This window comes from Pseudophryne corroboree, chromosome 7 (assembly GCF_028390025.1).
Source record: "Pseudophryne corroboree isolate aPseCor3 chromosome 7, aPseCor3.hap2, whole genome shotgun sequence".
NCBI classification, from domain to species: Eukaryota; Metazoa; Chordata; class Amphibia; order Anura; family Myobatrachidae; genus Pseudophryne; species Pseudophryne corroboree.
This window is the reverse complement of record NC_086450.1, coordinates 52,089,326-52,107,496: the sequence shown is the minus strand read 5'-3', so window position 1 is coordinate 52,107,496 and position 18,171 is coordinate 52,089,326. Positions and strand designations below refer to the sequence as shown.

The 18,171-nt window shown below is 45.9% G+C and overlaps 1 protein-coding gene across 2 annotated transcripts in view; it reads left to right on the top strand.

The window, feature by feature from the left end:
* BARD1 (BRCA1 associated RING domain 1) overlaps nucleotides 1–18,171 on the top strand; it is a 158,059-nt gene that overhangs the window by 55,311 nt on the left and 84,577 nt on the right. The window contains exon 1 of one of the 2 annotated variants that reach the window (XM_063933157.1): nucleotides 4,826–4,965. The exons of the other annotated variant lie outside the window; for it this stretch is intronic. The gene's annotated coding sequence lies outside the window, so the exon portion shown is untranslated. Of the gene's footprint in view, nucleotides 1–4,825; nucleotides 4,966–18,171 lie in introns of those variants that run through there. 2 annotated transcript variants of the gene reach the window in all.

Sequence of the window (18,171 nt, the reverse complement as noted above, 5' to 3'; positions counted from 1 at the left end):
GTTTTTCCTGAATCAGATAAAATAAAATGAAGTGTGTGATGATGCGTAGGGTTACCCCGATAGCAAATATTGGCGTTATACCCTTTCCCGCCAGAAATTAGGGTACGTTGGGAAACACCCCTTAGGGTGATAAGGCGCTCACACGCTTATCAAGTGGCGTTACCGTCTCCAGATACGGCCGCCCTCAAGGAGCCAGCTGATAGGAAGCTGGAAAAATATCCTAAAAAGTATATACACACATACGGTGGTTATACTGCGACCAGCGATCGCCATCAGCCTGGAGATGCAGTGCTGGGTTGGCTTGGTCGGATTCCCTGACTGAAAATATTTTATTCATGTAGAGCATTTAATAGGATGCATTCTATATATATGTATGTGAGATGCACAGAGGGATATTTGCTCTCTGGCATCAAGATAAGTGCGTTGTCCATATCTCCCAGAAGATGTCAGGGACACGACAGTGGTCAGGTGATACAGATCCCATACGGCAGATGGAAGTATTGCTGTATAAAGGGAAGGAGTTATTTGGGGGTCGGTCCATCGGACCTGGGGACCACAGCAACAGCTGGGAAATCCAACCTTTTTTACCCCAAGTTACATCTCAGCTAAAAAAGACACCGTCTTTTCAGCCTCAATCTTTCCTTTCCCATGAGGGCATGCAGGCAAAAGGCCAGTCATATCTGCCCAGACATAGAGGTAAGGGAAGTAGACTGCAGCAGGCAGCCCTTTCCCAGGAAAAGAAGCCCTCCACCGCGTCTGCCAAGTCCTCAGCATGACGCTGGGGCCGTGCAAGCGGACTCAAGGTGGGGGGGTAGTCTCAAGAGTCTCAGGGCGCAGTGGGATCACTCGCAAGTTGACCCCTAGATCGTACGAGTATTATCCCAGGGGTAAAGATTGGAGAGTCGAGACATCTTCTCCTCGCAGGTTCCTGAAGTCTGCTTTACCAACGGCTCCCTCCGACAGGGAGGCAGCATTGGAAACAATTCACAAGCTGTATATCCAGCAGGTGATAATCAAAGTACCCCTCCTACGACAAGGAAAAGGGTATTATTTTTCCACACTATATTGTGGTACTGAAGCCAGACGGCTTGGTGACACATAGTCTAAATCTAAAATGTTTTGAACACTTACATAAAAGGTTCAAATCGAGATAAAGTCACTCAGAGCAGTGATAGCGAACCGGAAAAAAGGGGACTATATGGTGTCCCTGGACATCAAGGATTACCTCCATGTCCAAATTTTGTCCTTCTCATCAAGGGTACCTCTGGTTCGTGGTACAGAACTGTCAATATCAGTTTCAGACGATGCCGTTTGAATTATCCACGGCACCCCGGGCCTTTTTACCAAGGTAATGGCCGAAAAGATGTTTCTTCAAAGAAAAAAGGCATCTAAATTATCCCTTACTTGCACGACCTAAAAAGGGCAAGTTCCAGAGAACAGTTGGAGGTCGGAAGAGCACTATCTAAAGTAGTTCTTCGACGGCACGACTGGATTCTAAATATTCCAAGAATCGCAGCTGTTTTCCGACGATACGTCTGCTGTTCCTAGGGATGATTCTGGACACGGTTCAGAAAAAGGTTTTTCTTCCCGAGGAAAAAGCCAAGGAGTTATCCGACCTGTCAGGAACCTCCTAAAACCAGGAAAGGTGTCTGTACATCAATGCACAAGAGTCCTGGGAAAAATGGTGGCTTTTTACGAAGCAATTCCATTCGGCAGATTCCATGCAAGAATTTTCCAAAGGGATCTGTTGGACAAATGGTCAGGGTCGCATCCTCAGATGCACCTGCGAATAACCCTGTCGCCAAGGACAAGGGTATATCTTCTGTGGTGGTTGCAAAAGGCTCATCTATTGGAGGGCCGCAGATTCGGCATACAGGATTTGATCCTGGTGACCACGGACGCCAGCCTGAGAGGTTGGGGAGCAGTCACACAAGGAAGAAACTTCCAGGGGGTATGGACGAACCTGGAAAAGTCTCTTCACATAAACATTCTGGTACTAAGAGCAATCCAAAATGCTCTAAGCCAGGCGGAACCACTCCTGCAAGGAAAACCGGTGTTGATTCAGTCGGACAACATCACGGCGGTCGCCCATGTAAACAGACAGGGCGGCACAAGAAGCAGGAGTGCAATGGCAGAAGCTGCCAAGATTCTTCGCTGGGCGGAGAATCACGTAATAGCACTGTCAGCAGTGTTCTTCCCGGGCGTGGACAACTGGGAAGCAGACTTCCTCAGCAGACACGATATTCACCCGGGAGAGGGGGGTCTTCATCCAGAAGTCTTCCACATGCTAATAAACTGTTGGGAAAGACCAATGGTAGACATGATGGCGTCTCGCCTCAACAAGAAACTGGACAAGTATTGCGCCAGGTCAAGAGATCCACAGGCAATAGCTGTGGACGCACTGGTAACACCTTGGGTGTACAAATCAGTATATGTGTTTCCTCCTCTGCCTCTCATACCAAAGGTATTGAAGATTATACGGTGAGGAGGAGTAAGAACAATACTAGTGGCTCCGGATTGGCCAAGAAGGACTTGGTACCCGGAACTTCAAGAGTTGGTCACGGACGACCCGTGCCCTCTACTTCTGAGAAGGGACCTGCTACAACAGGGTCCCTGTCTCTTTCAAGACTTACCGCGGCTGCGTTTGACGGCATGGCGGTTGAACGCCAGATCCTAAAAGGGAAAGGCATTCCAGAAGAAGTCATTCCTACCTTGATTAAGGCAAGGAAGGAAGTCACCGCGAAACATTATCACCGCATTTGGCGAAAATATGTCGCGTGGTGCGAGGATCGGAGTGTTCCGACGGAGGAATTTCAACTGGGTCGTTTCCTACATTTCCTACAATCAGGATTGTCTATGGGTCTCAAATTGAGATCTATTAAGGTTCAAATTTCGGCCCTGTCAATATTCTTCCAAAAAGAATTGGCCTCAGTTCCTGAGGTACAGACTTTTGTTAAAGGAATACTGCATATACAGCCTCCTGTGGTGCCTCCGGTGGCACCGTGGGATCTAAATGTAGTTTTAGATTTCCTCAAATCCCATTGGTTTGAACCATTGAAAAAGGTGGATTTTAAATATCTCACATGGAAAGTGACTATGTTACTGGCCCTGGCTTCCGCCAGGAGAGTATCTGAATTGGCGGCTTTATCTTATAAAAGCCCTTATCTAATCTTCCATTCGGATAGGGCAGAACTGAGGACTCGTCCGCATTTTCTCCCTAAGGTGGTATCAGCGTTTCACCTGAACCAACCTATTGTGGTGCCTGCGGCCACTGGCGACTTGGAGGACTCCAAGTTGTTGGACGTTGTCAGAGCCTTAAAAATATACATTTCAAGGACGGCTGAAGTCAGAAAATCTGACTCGCTGTTGATACTATATGCACCCAACAAGTTGGGTGCCCCTGCTTCTAAGCAGACGATTGCTCGTTGGATTTGTAACACAATTCAACTTGCTCATTCTGTGGCAGGCCTGCCACAGCCTAAATCTGTTAAGGCCCATTCCACAAGGAAGGTGGGCTCATCTTGGGCGGCTGCCCGAGGGGTCTCGGCATTACAATTCTGTCGAGCAGCTACGTGGTCGGGGGAAAACACGTTTGTAAAATTCTACAAATTTGATACCCTGGCAAAAGAGGACTTGGAATTCTCTCATTCGGTGCTGCAGAGTCATCCGCACTCTCCCGCCCGTTTGGGAGCTTTGGTATAATCCCCATGGTCCTTTCAGGAACCCCAGCATCCACTTAGGACGATAGAGAAAATAAGAATTTACTTACCGATAATTCTATTTCTCGGAGTCCGTAGTGGATGCTGGGCGCCCATCCCAAGTGCGGATTATCTGCAATACTGTACATAGTTATTGTTAACAAATTCGGGTTATATTGTTAAGGAGCCATCTTTAAGAGGCTCTTTCTGTTATCATACTGTTAACTGGGTTTAGATCACAAGTTGTACGGTGTGATTGGTGTGGCTGGTATGAGTCTTACCCGGGATTCAAATTGCCTCCCTTATTGTGTACGCTCGTCCGGGCACAGTACCTAACTGGAGTCTGGAGGAGGGTCATGGGGGGAGGAGCCAGTGCACACCACCTGATCTGGTAAAAGCTTTACTTTTTTGTGCCCTGTCTCCTGCGGAGCCGCTATTCCCCATGGTCCTTTCAGGAACCCCAGCATCCACTACGGACTCCGAGAAATAGAATTATCGGTAAGTAAATTCTTATTATTTCTGCACAGCTGCTACGTAGCAATTCGCAGCTATGAAGGTGTTTGCTTACATCTCTGAATCTGGTTCCCGAGCGCTGTAGCAGAATGCGGATCTCAACGCAGGACTCTGATGATTTAATTAAACTGAGCTGTAATCTGTTCATCCATGGAGCAAAGAGGTTTTCAGTAGGTTGTTATTCCCATAGATTTGTAAAGCACCTTAGTAGAGTCAAAATTAGCGAAGACCAGTATATACATAAAACAGGGGCTTGCTATGTATACTAAAAAAAAAAAACGGAGATGTGAGACAAAGTGTATGATGGACCCTGCTCATTACAGAGGTTACACTCTCTAATTGGAAGAAGACACGTCTGAAACAACCGGGGCGAGTGAGGTTCAGAGCAGAGATTGACAGCCGCACAAGTAAAGCATTGTATGTAGATCTAAGGGAGTGAGAAGCAGAGTGTTTTGCTGTATTGGCTATGTATGAACAGGCGGTGGTATTTAGGACTATATATGTACAGGTGAGTTTTTTCAGTTGGATTCCGGAGGACGCAGGAAGCCAATGAAACCCGATGCCAGGGAAAGCAATGATGCCAGACCGGAAACAAACACAATAACTGTCCAGGACAAAGGTGACAGTTGTACGGAAGAGCTGCTACAACTTCATCCAAAAAATGCAATGGGAGTAAGATCCAGGACGGGGTAATGGGATTAATCAGGCGAGTCTGTGACAGCAAGACACATACAGGAGAAAATCCATTGCTGCTGTAAGGCCAGTGACGTTATAAAGCATATTGTTGGGTTTTACTGTGAGGCTAGGATTCAGCCCCAGCTGCACATAAACATAATGCAGCGCTTGTTAATAAACTAGCGGGATAATCCAGAGGTTATGGAGTAAATAACAGGATACACAACATAAATCCCAGGCTGATGTCACCCTGGGGACTCCTTTGCTTGTTAGCATTCGGTTTCATACTTCCTATCTTAAGTTTCTGTACAACAATAACAGAAGTACAAAATTACTTTTTCAGCAGCTTTTGAAAAGCTGCTGGTGCCCGGCATTCACTAGCCAGAGTTAGCACTCATAGCACTGAGCACTCATCCCTTCCCGCAGAGATAGCACGGGGCACTCATCCCTTCCCGCAGAGGTAGCACTCATAGCACGGAGCACTCACCACTTCCCGCAGAGGTAGCACTCATAGCACGGGGCACTCATCCCTTCCCGCAGAAGTAGCACTCATAGCACGGAGCACTCATCCCTTCCCGCAGAGGTAGCACTCATAGCACTGAGCACTCATCACTTCCTGCAGAGGTTGCACTCATAGCACTGAGCACTCATAGCACGGAGCACTCCTCACTTCCTGCAGAGGTAGCACTCATAGGGGGTGATTCCGAGTTGTTCGCTCGCTAGCTGCTTTTAGCAGCATTGCACACGCTAGGCCGCCGCCCTCTGGGAATGTGTCTTAGCTTAGCAGAATTGCGAACGAAAGATTAGCAGAATAGCGAATAGAAAATTCTTAGCAGTTTCTGAGTAGCTCGAGACTTACTCCTACGCTGCAATCAGCTCAGCCCGTTTCGTTCCTAGTTTGACGTCACACACGCCCTGTGTTCGGCCAGCCACTCCCCCGTTTCTCCAGACACTCCCTCGTTTTATCCTTGCACACATGCCTTTTTCTGCACACTCCCAGAAAACGGTCAGTTTCCGCCCAGAAATACCCACTACCTGTCAATCACACTACGATCACTTCAACAATGAAAAATCTTCGTTCGGACGTGAGTAAATCTACTAAGTTTTGTGCTAAAATACATAGCGCATGCGCACTGCGTACCATGCACATGCGCATTTTCGCCTTAATCACTCCGTTGCGAAAATCAGCAATGAGCGAACAACTCGGAATGACCCCATAGCACGGAGCACTCATCACTTCCCGCAGAGGTAGCACTCATAGCACGGAGCACTCATCACTTCCCGCAGAGGGAGCACTCATCACTTCCCGCAGAGGTAGCACGGAGCACTCATAGCACGGGGCACTCATCACTTTCCGCAGAGGTAGCACTCATGGCACGGAGCACTCGTCACTTCCCGCAGAGGTAGCACGGCGCACTCGTCACTTCCCGCAGAGGTAGCACGGCGCACTCGTCACTTCCCGCAGAGGTTGCACGGAGCACTCATCACTTCCCGCAGAGGTAGCACTCATAGCCCGGAGCACTCATCACTTCCCGCAGAGGTAGCACTTCTCGCACGGAGCACTCATCACTTTCCGCAGAGGTAGCACTCATAGCCCGGAGCACTCATCACTTCCCGCAGAGGTAGTACTTCTCGCATGGAGCACTCATCACTTTCCGCAGAGGTAGCACTCATAGCACGGAGCACTCAACACTTCCGCAGAGGTAGCACTCATAGCACGGAGCACTCGTCACATCCCGCAGAGGGAGCACTCATCACTTCCAGCAAAGGTAGCACTCATAGCACGGAGCACTTATCACTTTCTGCAGAGGTAGCACTCATAGCACGGAGCACTTATCACTTTCCGCAGAGGTAGCACTCATAGCACGGAGCACTTATCACTTTCCGCAGAGGTAGCACTCATAGCACGGAGCACTTATCACTTTCCGCAGAGGTAGCACTCATAGCACGGAGCACTCGTCACTTCCCGCAGAGGGAGCACTCATCACTTCCAGCAAAGGTAGCACTCATAGCACGGAGCACTTATCACTTTCTGCAGAGGTAGCACTCATAGCACGGAGCACTTATCACTTTCCGCAGAGGTAGCACTCATAGCACGGAGCACTTATCACTTTCCGCAGAGGTAGCACTCATAGCACGGAGCACTTATCACTTTCCGCAGAGGTAGCACTCATAGCACGGAGCACTCGTCACTTCCCGCAGAGGGAGCACTCATCACTTCCAGCAAAGGTAGCACTCATAGCACGGAGCACTTATCACTTTCCGCAGAGGTAGCACTCATAGCACGGAGCACTCGTCACATCCCGCAGAGGGAGCACTCATCACTTCCAGCAAAGGTAGCACTCATAGCACGGAGCACTTATCACTTTCTGCAGAGGTAGCACTCATAGCACGGAGCACTTATCACTTTCCGCAGAGGTAGCACTCATAGCACGGAGCACTTATCACTTTCCGCAGAGGTAGCACTCATAGCACGGAGCACTTATCACTTTCCGCAGAGGTAGCACTCATAGCACGGAGCACTCGTCACTTCCCGCAGAGGGAGCACTCATCACTTCCAGCAAAGGTAGCACTCATAGCACGGAGCACTTATCACTTTCCGCAGAGGTAGCACTCATAGCACGGAGCACTCGTCACATCCCGCAGAGGGAGCACTCATCACTTCCAGCAAAGGTAGCACTCATAGCACGGAGCACTTATCACTTTCTGCAGAGGTAGCACTCATAGCACGGAGCACTTATCACTTTCCGCAGAGGTAGCACTCATAGCACGGAGCACTTATCACTTTCCGCAGAGGTAGCACTCATAGCACGGAGCACTTATCACTTTCCGCAGAGGTAGCACTCATAGCACGGAGCACTCGTCACTTCCCGCAGAGGGAGCACTCATCACTTCCAGCAAAGGTAGCACTCATAGCACGGAGCACTTATCACTTTCCGCAGAGGTAGCACTCATAGCACGGAGCACTCGTCACATCCCGCAGAGGGAGCACTCATCACTTCCAGCAAAGGTAGCACTCATAGCACGGAGCACTTATCACTTTCTGCAGAGGTAGCACTCATAGCACGGAGCACTTATCACTTTCCGCAGAGGTAGCACTCATAGCACGGAGCACTTATCACTTTCCGCAGAGGTAGCACTCATAGCACGGAGCACTTATCACTTTCCGCAGAGGTAGCACTCATAGCACAGAGCACTCGTCACTTTCCGCAGAGGTAGCACTCATAGCACGGCGCACTTATCACTTCCCGCAGAGGGAAGATGGTACTGATGTTCTGTTTAAATTTAAAATGCAAACTAAATACTACATAGTTGCATTTAGTACATCCCTATTGTATATGTCTCTAGAAAGAACCACACTTCATTTCTCCAATCAGATTTTCATAATGTGGTCAGTGCACTTAAGTGAGAGAACACCCATAGCGACATACTGGTATCCTGTCTCTAGGTCAACCACTATTTGGTCAACATGCATTAGGTCGACATGTACTAGGCTGACATGAGTTTTTCACTTCTTTTTTTTTTTTTTTTTTTTTTACATTTTTTGAACTTTTTCATACTTTACAATCCACGTGGACTACGATTGGGAACGGTAACTTGTGCCAAGCTGGGGTTACATCCAGGAAAATACTTATAGGACGGAGTGGGGCTATATGAAGTTGTTTTCCATTCCTGCAATGCAACTTTGAATGTAGTTCCACGTGCTAGTGTAAGGAAACGGCTTGTCCCCTCAGGACTGTGCTGTGCGCAGGAGTGGCAGCAATGCTGAATAGGTCCATTACTAAAAACCAGCAGAAGCTACTGTGTCCGCATATATTTATTTAGCTTGATGAATAGGCCGATCAGTGCCGATTATCATAGAATAGTAGAGCACATGGAGATGAGTCTGCTGATTCAAATAAAGACCTATTGGCCCTATCAGCCGCTCTGAACATTATACTGCGCCTTTAGAAGTGAGTCTGGGGAAGGGGTGGGTGATTAAATTGTTTTAACCCGTGGATACCACTAGGGTGTGCAAAATGGAACAATTCAATTGTTGCTCCGTTTAGAGCTCCGGTAGCCGCTGGGGTGACATAGCTTCTCACAGCCTCCTGAGGTGTGAGAAGAGATGTTCGTGAAGTTGGCACTTTTGGCGTCCAAACGTTTTAATGCCCAGAGCAGGACTTTAGATAGGTTTAGTCGTTTTACGTGTATAAACCCTGTCTGTCTGGGCGCGATATGCATGGTTGCCTAAACACAATTCAATAGTGACAATGGTTTGGGGCGTCTAAACAATCCCGATTTAGATAGGAAAAATAGATACCGGAGAGTGCATTACGCCTTGTGTAAATTAAAATGTTACAATATAAGAAATGACTTAATATTTAATAAAAAGAGCAATGTATGCTCCCCCTGGTGGTCCATTGAAGGTCTGGGCAAATCCAGTTGCATCATGGTTCTGCTTTACTGAGACCATATAGCTTTTGTTTTCCATGGACTTCTCTCATCCCTGGTGTTCCAGTGTGGTTCCGGCGGGTCTTGACATGGTTGAGCTGCCTTCTGGAGACCTCGGGTAGCACAGCAGCTCAGCCGTACTTGGGGGCAGATGTATTAACCTGGAGAAGTGATAAAGCAGTGATAAGTGCAAGGTGATAACGCACCACCTTGCACTTATCACTTCTTTATCCCTTCTCTATGCTTAATACATCTGCCCATTAGAGAGATCTGGCTACAGAAGCAGCAGGACTGGGTCCTATCTGCAGGTGGACGGTGTAGAGCAGGGGTATCCAACCCTGGTCCTCGAGAGCTACCAACAGTTCACGTTTTCCAGGTCTCACAGAATCACAAGTTAAGTTATTAGCTCCATCTGTGTATCTTTTAAAATGTGTCAGTGAGTAATGACTGCACCTGGTATCCGGACTCCAGGTCGACACACCTTAGGTCGACGCCAATTGGTCGACACGCCTTAGGTCGACATGGACAAAAGGTCGACAGGAACAAAGTCGACATGGACAAAAGGTCGACATGGGTTTTTCACCAATTTTTTTCTTTTTTGGAACTTTTTCATACTTAACGATCCACGTGGACTACGATTGGAACTGTAATCTGTGCCAAGCGGAGCGAAGGCACCATGCCCGAAGCATGGCGAGCGAAGCTGTGCACTAATTGGGGTTCCCGGTCACTCTACGAAGAAAACGACACCAAAAAAACATAAAAAAACTCATGTCGACCTTGTTCCTGTCGACCTTTTGTCCATGTCGACCTAAGGTGTGTCGACCAATTGGCGTCGACCTAAGGTGTGTCGACCTTTTTGTTGTCTACCTGGAGTCCCAGACCCGTGCACCTGCTAGGTGAGCTGGAAAATGTGAACTGTTGGTAGCTCTCGAGGACCCTGGTTGGCTACCACTGGTGTAGAGGGAGAGGCACCATCTCTGTCCCTCCTATGTATAATGTTAAAGGTGTGGATAAGGACTAGGCTGATTCATGTGCAAGAGAAATTAATCTAGGCTGGTTACTCCCTGCAAACCGTCGTGCATAAACTGTATATATGTAAAGCATGCATTCCATATATGTGTGTGTGTGTGGTCATTATAATCTTTCAGGGTTGGGTGAGTGATTTAGTAGAAACTGTCTTTCAATGGATTCACCATATTGTCTAAAGTGACAGAAGATATTGGAGTCAGACTAACCAAATTCCAAAGAATCTTGAGGTCCGTTCCAGACCCCGAGAATGAGATGAGGTTCATGTAAATAATGCACCTTGTGTAAATTCTATCTATTTATATTAAATCATAAATAATTCACGCTTATGATTTCCAATTTTGTGCTGAATGCGAACTAGAAACTTTTAATAACCACGACATTTCAGATTGGCCGTTAGATACGTGGCATACTGATTGTCAGGGACAGCTACAAACCTTAATAAATGCCAATAGAGAAATGAACAGTGCTGACCTGTTATTTAATGTTAGCCTTTTTATTGCCTTATTTAAATTCTGAAATGCATCATAGGGATGTAATGTTTTGCACAAGACCTGAACAGAGTGCCTTAAACTAGTGTTTGTGTGTATTTTGCCACAAGTGTCTGGAAACCATTGCAAATAGCTCACATAATATACATACAGGGGGCTATTCAATTGTTTGAAAAGTCAGTTGGGTGTCTGTTTTTTTCCTATCTAATAGACAGGAAAAAACCGACACCCAACCAACTTTCCAAACATTTGAATTCCCCCCCTAAGAATGCTCTGTATTGTGGAGCCTATGGGTAAAACACACTTCTTGTTCATCAGATTACTCTTATGCCTCTGCCAGAAGTGACCAGATAGCTGGTAGTAGATAAAATCGCCATGCTACAACTGGTATTGGTTTGTGCTGCGCTGATTATGAAAATCTTTAGACCCAGTAATTATTTAATGTCTGTAGCTTTCTGCATCTGCAGGATAAGTCTTGCCTGTTTTAAATATTTTTCTTGGAATCCAGTGGAGGATACTCACCAGGAGCAGTGGGGGACCCTTGTACTAAGTGCTTTACCTCTTGTGTTTGGATCTTAAGGTCATTGTCATGCCCGTCCTCCCATTGACATTCAGTAAATAAAGTACGGATGGAACCTGAATGTTAAATCTAGCACTGTTTTTCTGAATTTGGTCTTTTGCTTCAAGCTAGACTGATTTGGCTGGATGCTAGAAGCTTGTTCAAAGCCTCCAGTCAGTATCGACCTCCTTCTCTTTGTATTTAATCTTGCGCTTTTAAATCCCGCCATCTTAAAGCACCACTTAGTAAATATAACCCTAAGTACATCTCCACCCAGCAAACACCAAGTGGCACAATGGTTATTGTTGCTGTGCTGTCCTATAAAAATTAGCAACTGGGTAGGGAAAATAGGTTCTAAGCTCCCCTGTGAAGAATCCATTGTGAATGTGTGAGTACCCTATATAATGCTGCATAATAATCTGGTGTTTCTCCAGGAGAATAGCATGCTTTACCCATGCCCTGAATATCCCGTAGATTCTGTGCTTCACGCTAGTTACTTTGGGGCTGTGTGCAGGCAGAGGACAGACGCTTGACTGCTGTATATAGAAGCTGTTGCGTTCTCTAATAGACTGAGATGTTAACTATTCGATTTCTGAACCCCCCCCCCCCCCCCCCACCCCAGGAACAACATTATTAGTCACCCCCCTCTCACACGTCACTGCCCCCTTCATGTCGTGGCTGGTTCAAATGCCCCCAGACCACCAAATCAGCCCCAACCTCACCCCCCAACATCTCTTGCACCAAAATGTACGGCCTACTGTCCCTACTGGTTGTAAAATAAATAAATAAGTTGTAATGACCCAAAAACAATCTTCTAGTCTCATCTGGTCAGTGGTATATAAGGGCTGTCATGCAAGAGAGTCTGCTGTGCCACCCCTCAGCAAGTGGCGTCCTTAGACACATGCCTAGTGGGAAATCCACCACTGACTAGCTAGCCATTGTGAGGTTTAAGGGCCCTACACATATGGCAATGTGCCCGACGGCAGATGCGGAGTGACGTTTCTTCACTCCACCCCCCGTCACCCAGCCCCATAGCAATGCAAGCTAATATGGATGAGATTGAAATCACCTAATGTGTAGGGCCTATTATAGCACCTCTTTCATTAATCATGTGTATGATCTTCGGGGGGTGTAGTAGGGTATGCCGGCGACCGGGCTCCCGGCAGCCAGCATACCGGCGCCGGAATCCCAACTGCCGGCATACCGATAGCTGGGCGAGAGCGCAAATGAACCCCTTGCGGCCACGCTATCTGTTCTCCCTCCAGGGGGGTCGTGGACCCCCAAGAGGGAGAAAAAGTGTAGGTATGCTGGCTGTCGGGATTTCTGCGCCGGGATCCCGACAATCTGCAAACTGAAGACCACCCATTTTTGGGACGTATGTTAGATTTATCTTTTTTCTACCTTCCCTGCTATTATTGTTACGCCAGAAGGAAGATTATACTTGCTTTATAGTAGAGGTTTTTATTTACTCAAACTTAAAAAGACAACACTTTTGTGACCTCCTTTTTTCCTTTTTTATTTTTTTTATTTTTTTAATAGTGCCTTCTACCTGGTGGTTCTAAGTGTATTGGTGTACTGTACACCTGATATAGACCATGTACATGCTACTGGCAGCTTCTGGCCTCCAGTTTGGTATATAGACATAAAATACATTGTTTTTCAGTGTGGTGTTTTTTTTTTTTTACTTTGTTTGTTTTTGTTTCGCCCTCGTAAGCTCCCCTGGTACAGGAACTCTGAAGTACTGCGGAGTATTTTATGCACACTATATAAGTATTCGTTAATAATTGCAAGTGATTGGCTGAATGTCTTGAGTTGTAGTTATGCAACTTTTAGAGTACTGGTTATTTTCTACTTCTGCAGTGTAACAAACCACCCATTTCATAGATTATAATACTGTAGCGACTTCTCTTCATGTAGTCGTTAATCTTTTAAACAGTAGTTGTTTTTTGTAAACACACATTTGCCTGATTATGTACATGTTGCATTTCACATAATATCCACAGACGAGTATTTAAGCGGCTGCCTCTTTTTCTATTCTTCTTTAAAATAAAATAATCATTCTACAGTGAAGGCACAAATTGTTTCCCAGATGGCACCAAACCATTTTCCTTTTGATTTTTTTTTTTTCTTTTTTAATAAGAGACACGTCTATCAAAGAGATTCCTCAACTTCTGTTGGTAATGGGAAATAATTTGAAAGGCACACAGTGTGGATCATTATACTGTATTTCTTTGATGCAGATTAATGGAAGCAAAAGCAGCGTTTTGTAATTGCTTCATTTTGTCGTCGAGTTTTTCTTACATTAAGATGTTGGGCAGAATCGGCCTCTGTCTTGTAGATTTTAAATGCATGAATGAGAGAATTAGAGGACTGCCAGTTTTGGAGCGAAACCATATTGTCTTGTAAATGACATGACGTTTCGTTTTCATTTTTATTTTCTGTTCTTTCTTTTTCTCCTTGTTTATGGCAGTGTTGGGATCTCCAACTGTTGAATGTAACATGTAACAGCTGTATTTCTACATCAGCTGTGTAGCCCAATATGTCTAACTGTAACTTAGCCAAGAATTGAAATGCCTCATTAGGCGACGTTGCGACGTTCTGCACATCACCAGCCAAACATCACTCATTTTTCTGCAGAAGTAAAATTATTGCTGTGCCCGACCATTTCGGGAGGAACTGCAAGGCCAGTGGTACTCAAACTTAGTCCTCAGCACACCAAACGGTTCATGTTTTCCAGGTCACCTAGCAGGTGCACAGGTGCAGTCGTTTCACCCTGACATTTTTTAAAAGATCCACATGTAAATCTAGTTATTTCTCTTGTGGTTTCTGTGAGGAGACCTGGAAAACATGACCTGTTTGGGGTCCTGAGGACAGAGTTCAGGAACCTATGTTCTAGTCCTGACCTGGCCAACCTGTGGCTCTCCAGCTGTTGTGAAATTACACATCCCCGCATGCCATTCCTCAGTTTTAGCATTCCCTTGATAGCAAAACTCTGGCAGGGCATGCTGGGACTTCTAGTTTCACAACAGCTGGAGAACCACAGGTTGCCCAGGCCTGTAATCAAGGCCATTAGGGAGAATTAACCCATTTCCTTTAATGTGTGGGTTTTTTTTTTTTAAATTGTTTTGCTTAATTTGGATTTTTAAGTTTTCTCATACGTTCTAGAGGATGCTGGGGACCACATCAAGACCATGGGGTATAGGCGGTTCTGCAGGAGCCATGGGCACTCTTAAGACTTTTCAATTGGTGTGAACTGACTCCTCCCCCTATGCCCTTCCTCCATACCTCAGTTTTAGAAATGTGCCCAGGCAGACTGGATGCACTCTGAGGAGCTCTACTGAGTTTCTCTGAAAAGACGTGTTAGGTTTTTTATTTTCAGGGAGATCTGCTGGCAACAGACTCCCTGCTTCGTGGGACTGAGGGGGAAGAAGCAGAACCAACTTCCTAAAGAGTTTCATGGCTCTGCTTCTGGCTGACAGGACACCATTAGCTCCTGAAGGGTACTGAACGCTAGCCGTGTCTAGATGCTCACTCCCACAGCACGCCGTCACCCCCCTCGCAGAGCCAGAAGTCAGAAGACAGGTGAGTATGAGAAGAATGAACTTCTATCAAGTAAGTGACTCTCCTGATTGGCTGTGCGCGTCTGAGCTGTCAGGCAGCGCACTCGAGATACAATGTAGCACATAGGCGCTCCATTGTATCCAATGGTGGGAACTTTGCATCAGCGGTTGAGGTTACTCGCGGTCAACCGCTGACCGCAAAGTTCCCACCATTGAATATAATGGAGCGTCTATGTGCTATGCGCCGCCTGACAGCTCAGACGCGCACAGCCAATCAGGAGAGTGCCACGACGTGGCGCTCCCTGATTGGCTGAAGGGACCCTCTTTGACAGGAGTCACGGGGGGGTCCCGGCATTCGGGGAAAGGGATCCCATGTGTAAACATGGGACCCCTTTCAGTGCGTGGATCGGGTTTTGCGTTTTATTATTTTGCCAAGTACGTGGATTACAAACAAGAAGAGGACAGATCTACACAGGATTTTTGTGAGTATAATTTTATTTACAGGTAACCCGTGGATTCTACGTGGAGAAGGGGACAGACTCTTCGTGTCAACATAGGTAAGTATGTGTGTGTCGGTGTGCATGTATGTAATAAAGTTTTACTTTCACGGTGTGTGTGTACTGTTTTTATTTGGGTATTTTTTTTTTTTAGTAGAACTACAGGTACCAGCGCCCCCCCCCCCCCCCCCCCCCGCCCGCATGCTGGTACTTGTGGTTCTCCAAGTACCAGCTTGCGGGGGAGGCTTGCTGGGACTTGTAGTTCTGCTACAAAAAACAATATTCTATATTTTGTCACTTGACTATCAGCCTCCCATCCGCCGCCCTTGGATGGGGGGGACAGCCTCGGGCTTCACCTCTGGCCCTTGGGTGGCTGGAGGGGGGGGCCTTGATTTAAGGGGTCCCCACTCCTCCAGGGTACCCCGGCCAGGGGTGACTAGTTGGGGATTTAATGCCACGGCCGCAGGGACCGGTATAAAAGTCCCCCGGCTGTGGCATTATCTCTCCAGCTAGTGGAGCCCGGTGCTGGTGTGAAAAATACGGGGGACCCCTACGTCTTTTGTCCCCCGTATTTTTTGCACCAGGACCGGACGCAGAGTCGGGTGCTGGTTGTTAAAATACGGTGGATCCCCTGTCATTTTTCCCCCTGTATTTTTGCAACCAGGACCGGCTCAAAGAGCCCAAGCTGGTTATGCTTAGGAGGGGGGACCCCACGCATTTTTTTTCTTCATTTTTAACCCATTCCCACTGAAAAACATGCTCTGATCTCTCCATATTATTTTAGTCAGTAAAAAAATATTCTTTAAAAAAATATATTAAATAATACTTGTGGGTCCTAATAGACAAACCAAGTAGATAATCCCTTCTAATATAAATAGATATGCTATTAGCAATTAAAAAAAAACACAAAAAAACATGTTTTTAAATTTTTTTATTAGATTCCGCCAGCAAAATGAGGCGGACTGAAATTGACGAAATGACTGTCGAAAAGCACTGTTGTCGAATCGACATTCATCAATTGAATATACTTTTGTCGAAAAGCCGCATTTTTACCATTGCAGACATGTCGAATTTGACAACTGTCGAATTGCAAAAAGTCGAATCCGAAACGGACGTTTTTTTTGTCGAAAAAAAGTGCTGTATTGCATTGTCGAATCATTTTTTTGTGTCGAAAATGCCCCGTTTTTTGACATTTGCGGCAATTCGACCGCAATTGCATATGGCCCGTAATATTCTATTGTCCTATTTTTATTTTTATTTATTTATTTTTTGTCTATAATGTAGCAATCCCATCCTATGTTGAATATTTCCCCTTTTTTATTTTTGTTCCTCATAACCTTTGAATGTGCCAAAGGTGTATGCAGTGTATGTCCATGTAATAGCCAATCAATGGACTCAACGCTTACCCAAACCTCCAGTAGTAATAACCTAGTCGGACATTGAAAAAAACCTTCTTTGAGTGCACTGGTTCTTGTTTCAGGTGCTAAGAATTTAAATGATATGCAAAAAAGTACTAGAAATAGTATATTAATGCAGATACCGTGGTGGCTAAAATAAAATAGAAGTAAGAATATGCTTTACTGTGGTGGTTGTCACTGGATCTCTTGCTGTATGGCCTTCAGTTGTTTAACCTGTTTGGCTACAGTGAGCTGCGGCAGGTTAATGTCTATAACAGTGTTAATAGACAATAGATAACACATTCAATAAGCTTTATCGGAAATCCCTTCGAGGTTCTGCAACTTGGAGGCCTCTAGTGCCTCCTGTTGCCATTGGGAACCAAAGTTTTCAAGGACGTAAGAATAGGCAAAGAAGCCTCCAATGGACAGCAGAATATTAGAGGGGAGTAGGTATCATCTCTCTGTGGAGGAATTCGGTTGCATTGCCAATCGGGTGTGACTGCACTACTTGTCACACCCAAATTAATCTAGTTTAGTCAAGTAAAGCAGCTAAGGCCAAATCCAGTTTAGCGCACCCAAACGTTGGACTTCGGAGGCTGTGAGCAGAAATGATGCAGTTGCATCTGAACAATTGAATAGCTGCTGTCAAGCACCCATTGCTAATGGACAGGCCAAAAACAACTGAACCCAGCGTTTTTGCTTTAGTAGTCCTGCTTTAACCTACGTGATCATGTGCATATACCAGTGGGCCAAGCAAGCAAACCCTGTGTGACAAGGATTTATCTCTTGAATGCAGTAAGGCAAGTACGCATGCATTGACCTACCAGTGGCTGCATGATGCATCTCTGTATGTCGTGTGCAGTCATCCACATTGAGGAAGATTCTATGGTCCGATGAGATCAAGGTGGAGCTTTTTGCCCTCGGTATTAGGCTCTGTGTTTTTCAGAAGAGTAATTACGTTTTAGTTTTTTTGCCTTTTTATTTCTTTGCTTTTTTGTTTCCTATTGTTTTCTTGTATTATTGGGAACTTTCAGTTAAAATACTTGATTTGAAAAATAAATAAATAGATGGAACAAAATATAGACAAACTTTGGAGTGAAGCCTCCTGAAGTTGCCAGGAGACCTAGAGTTTGGAGTTCTGTAATCCAACAGGGCAATGTCCCAAATCATACCACAAATGTTATATAGGAGAAATACAAATCAGTGTCTGGAGTGGTCCGATGAAAGCCCTTACTGTAACTGAAAGTCTGTGGAATGATGTCAAAAGTGTTGTTCAGCACTAGAGACGTGTCCTCATACATCCAGCCGCAATACACCATGC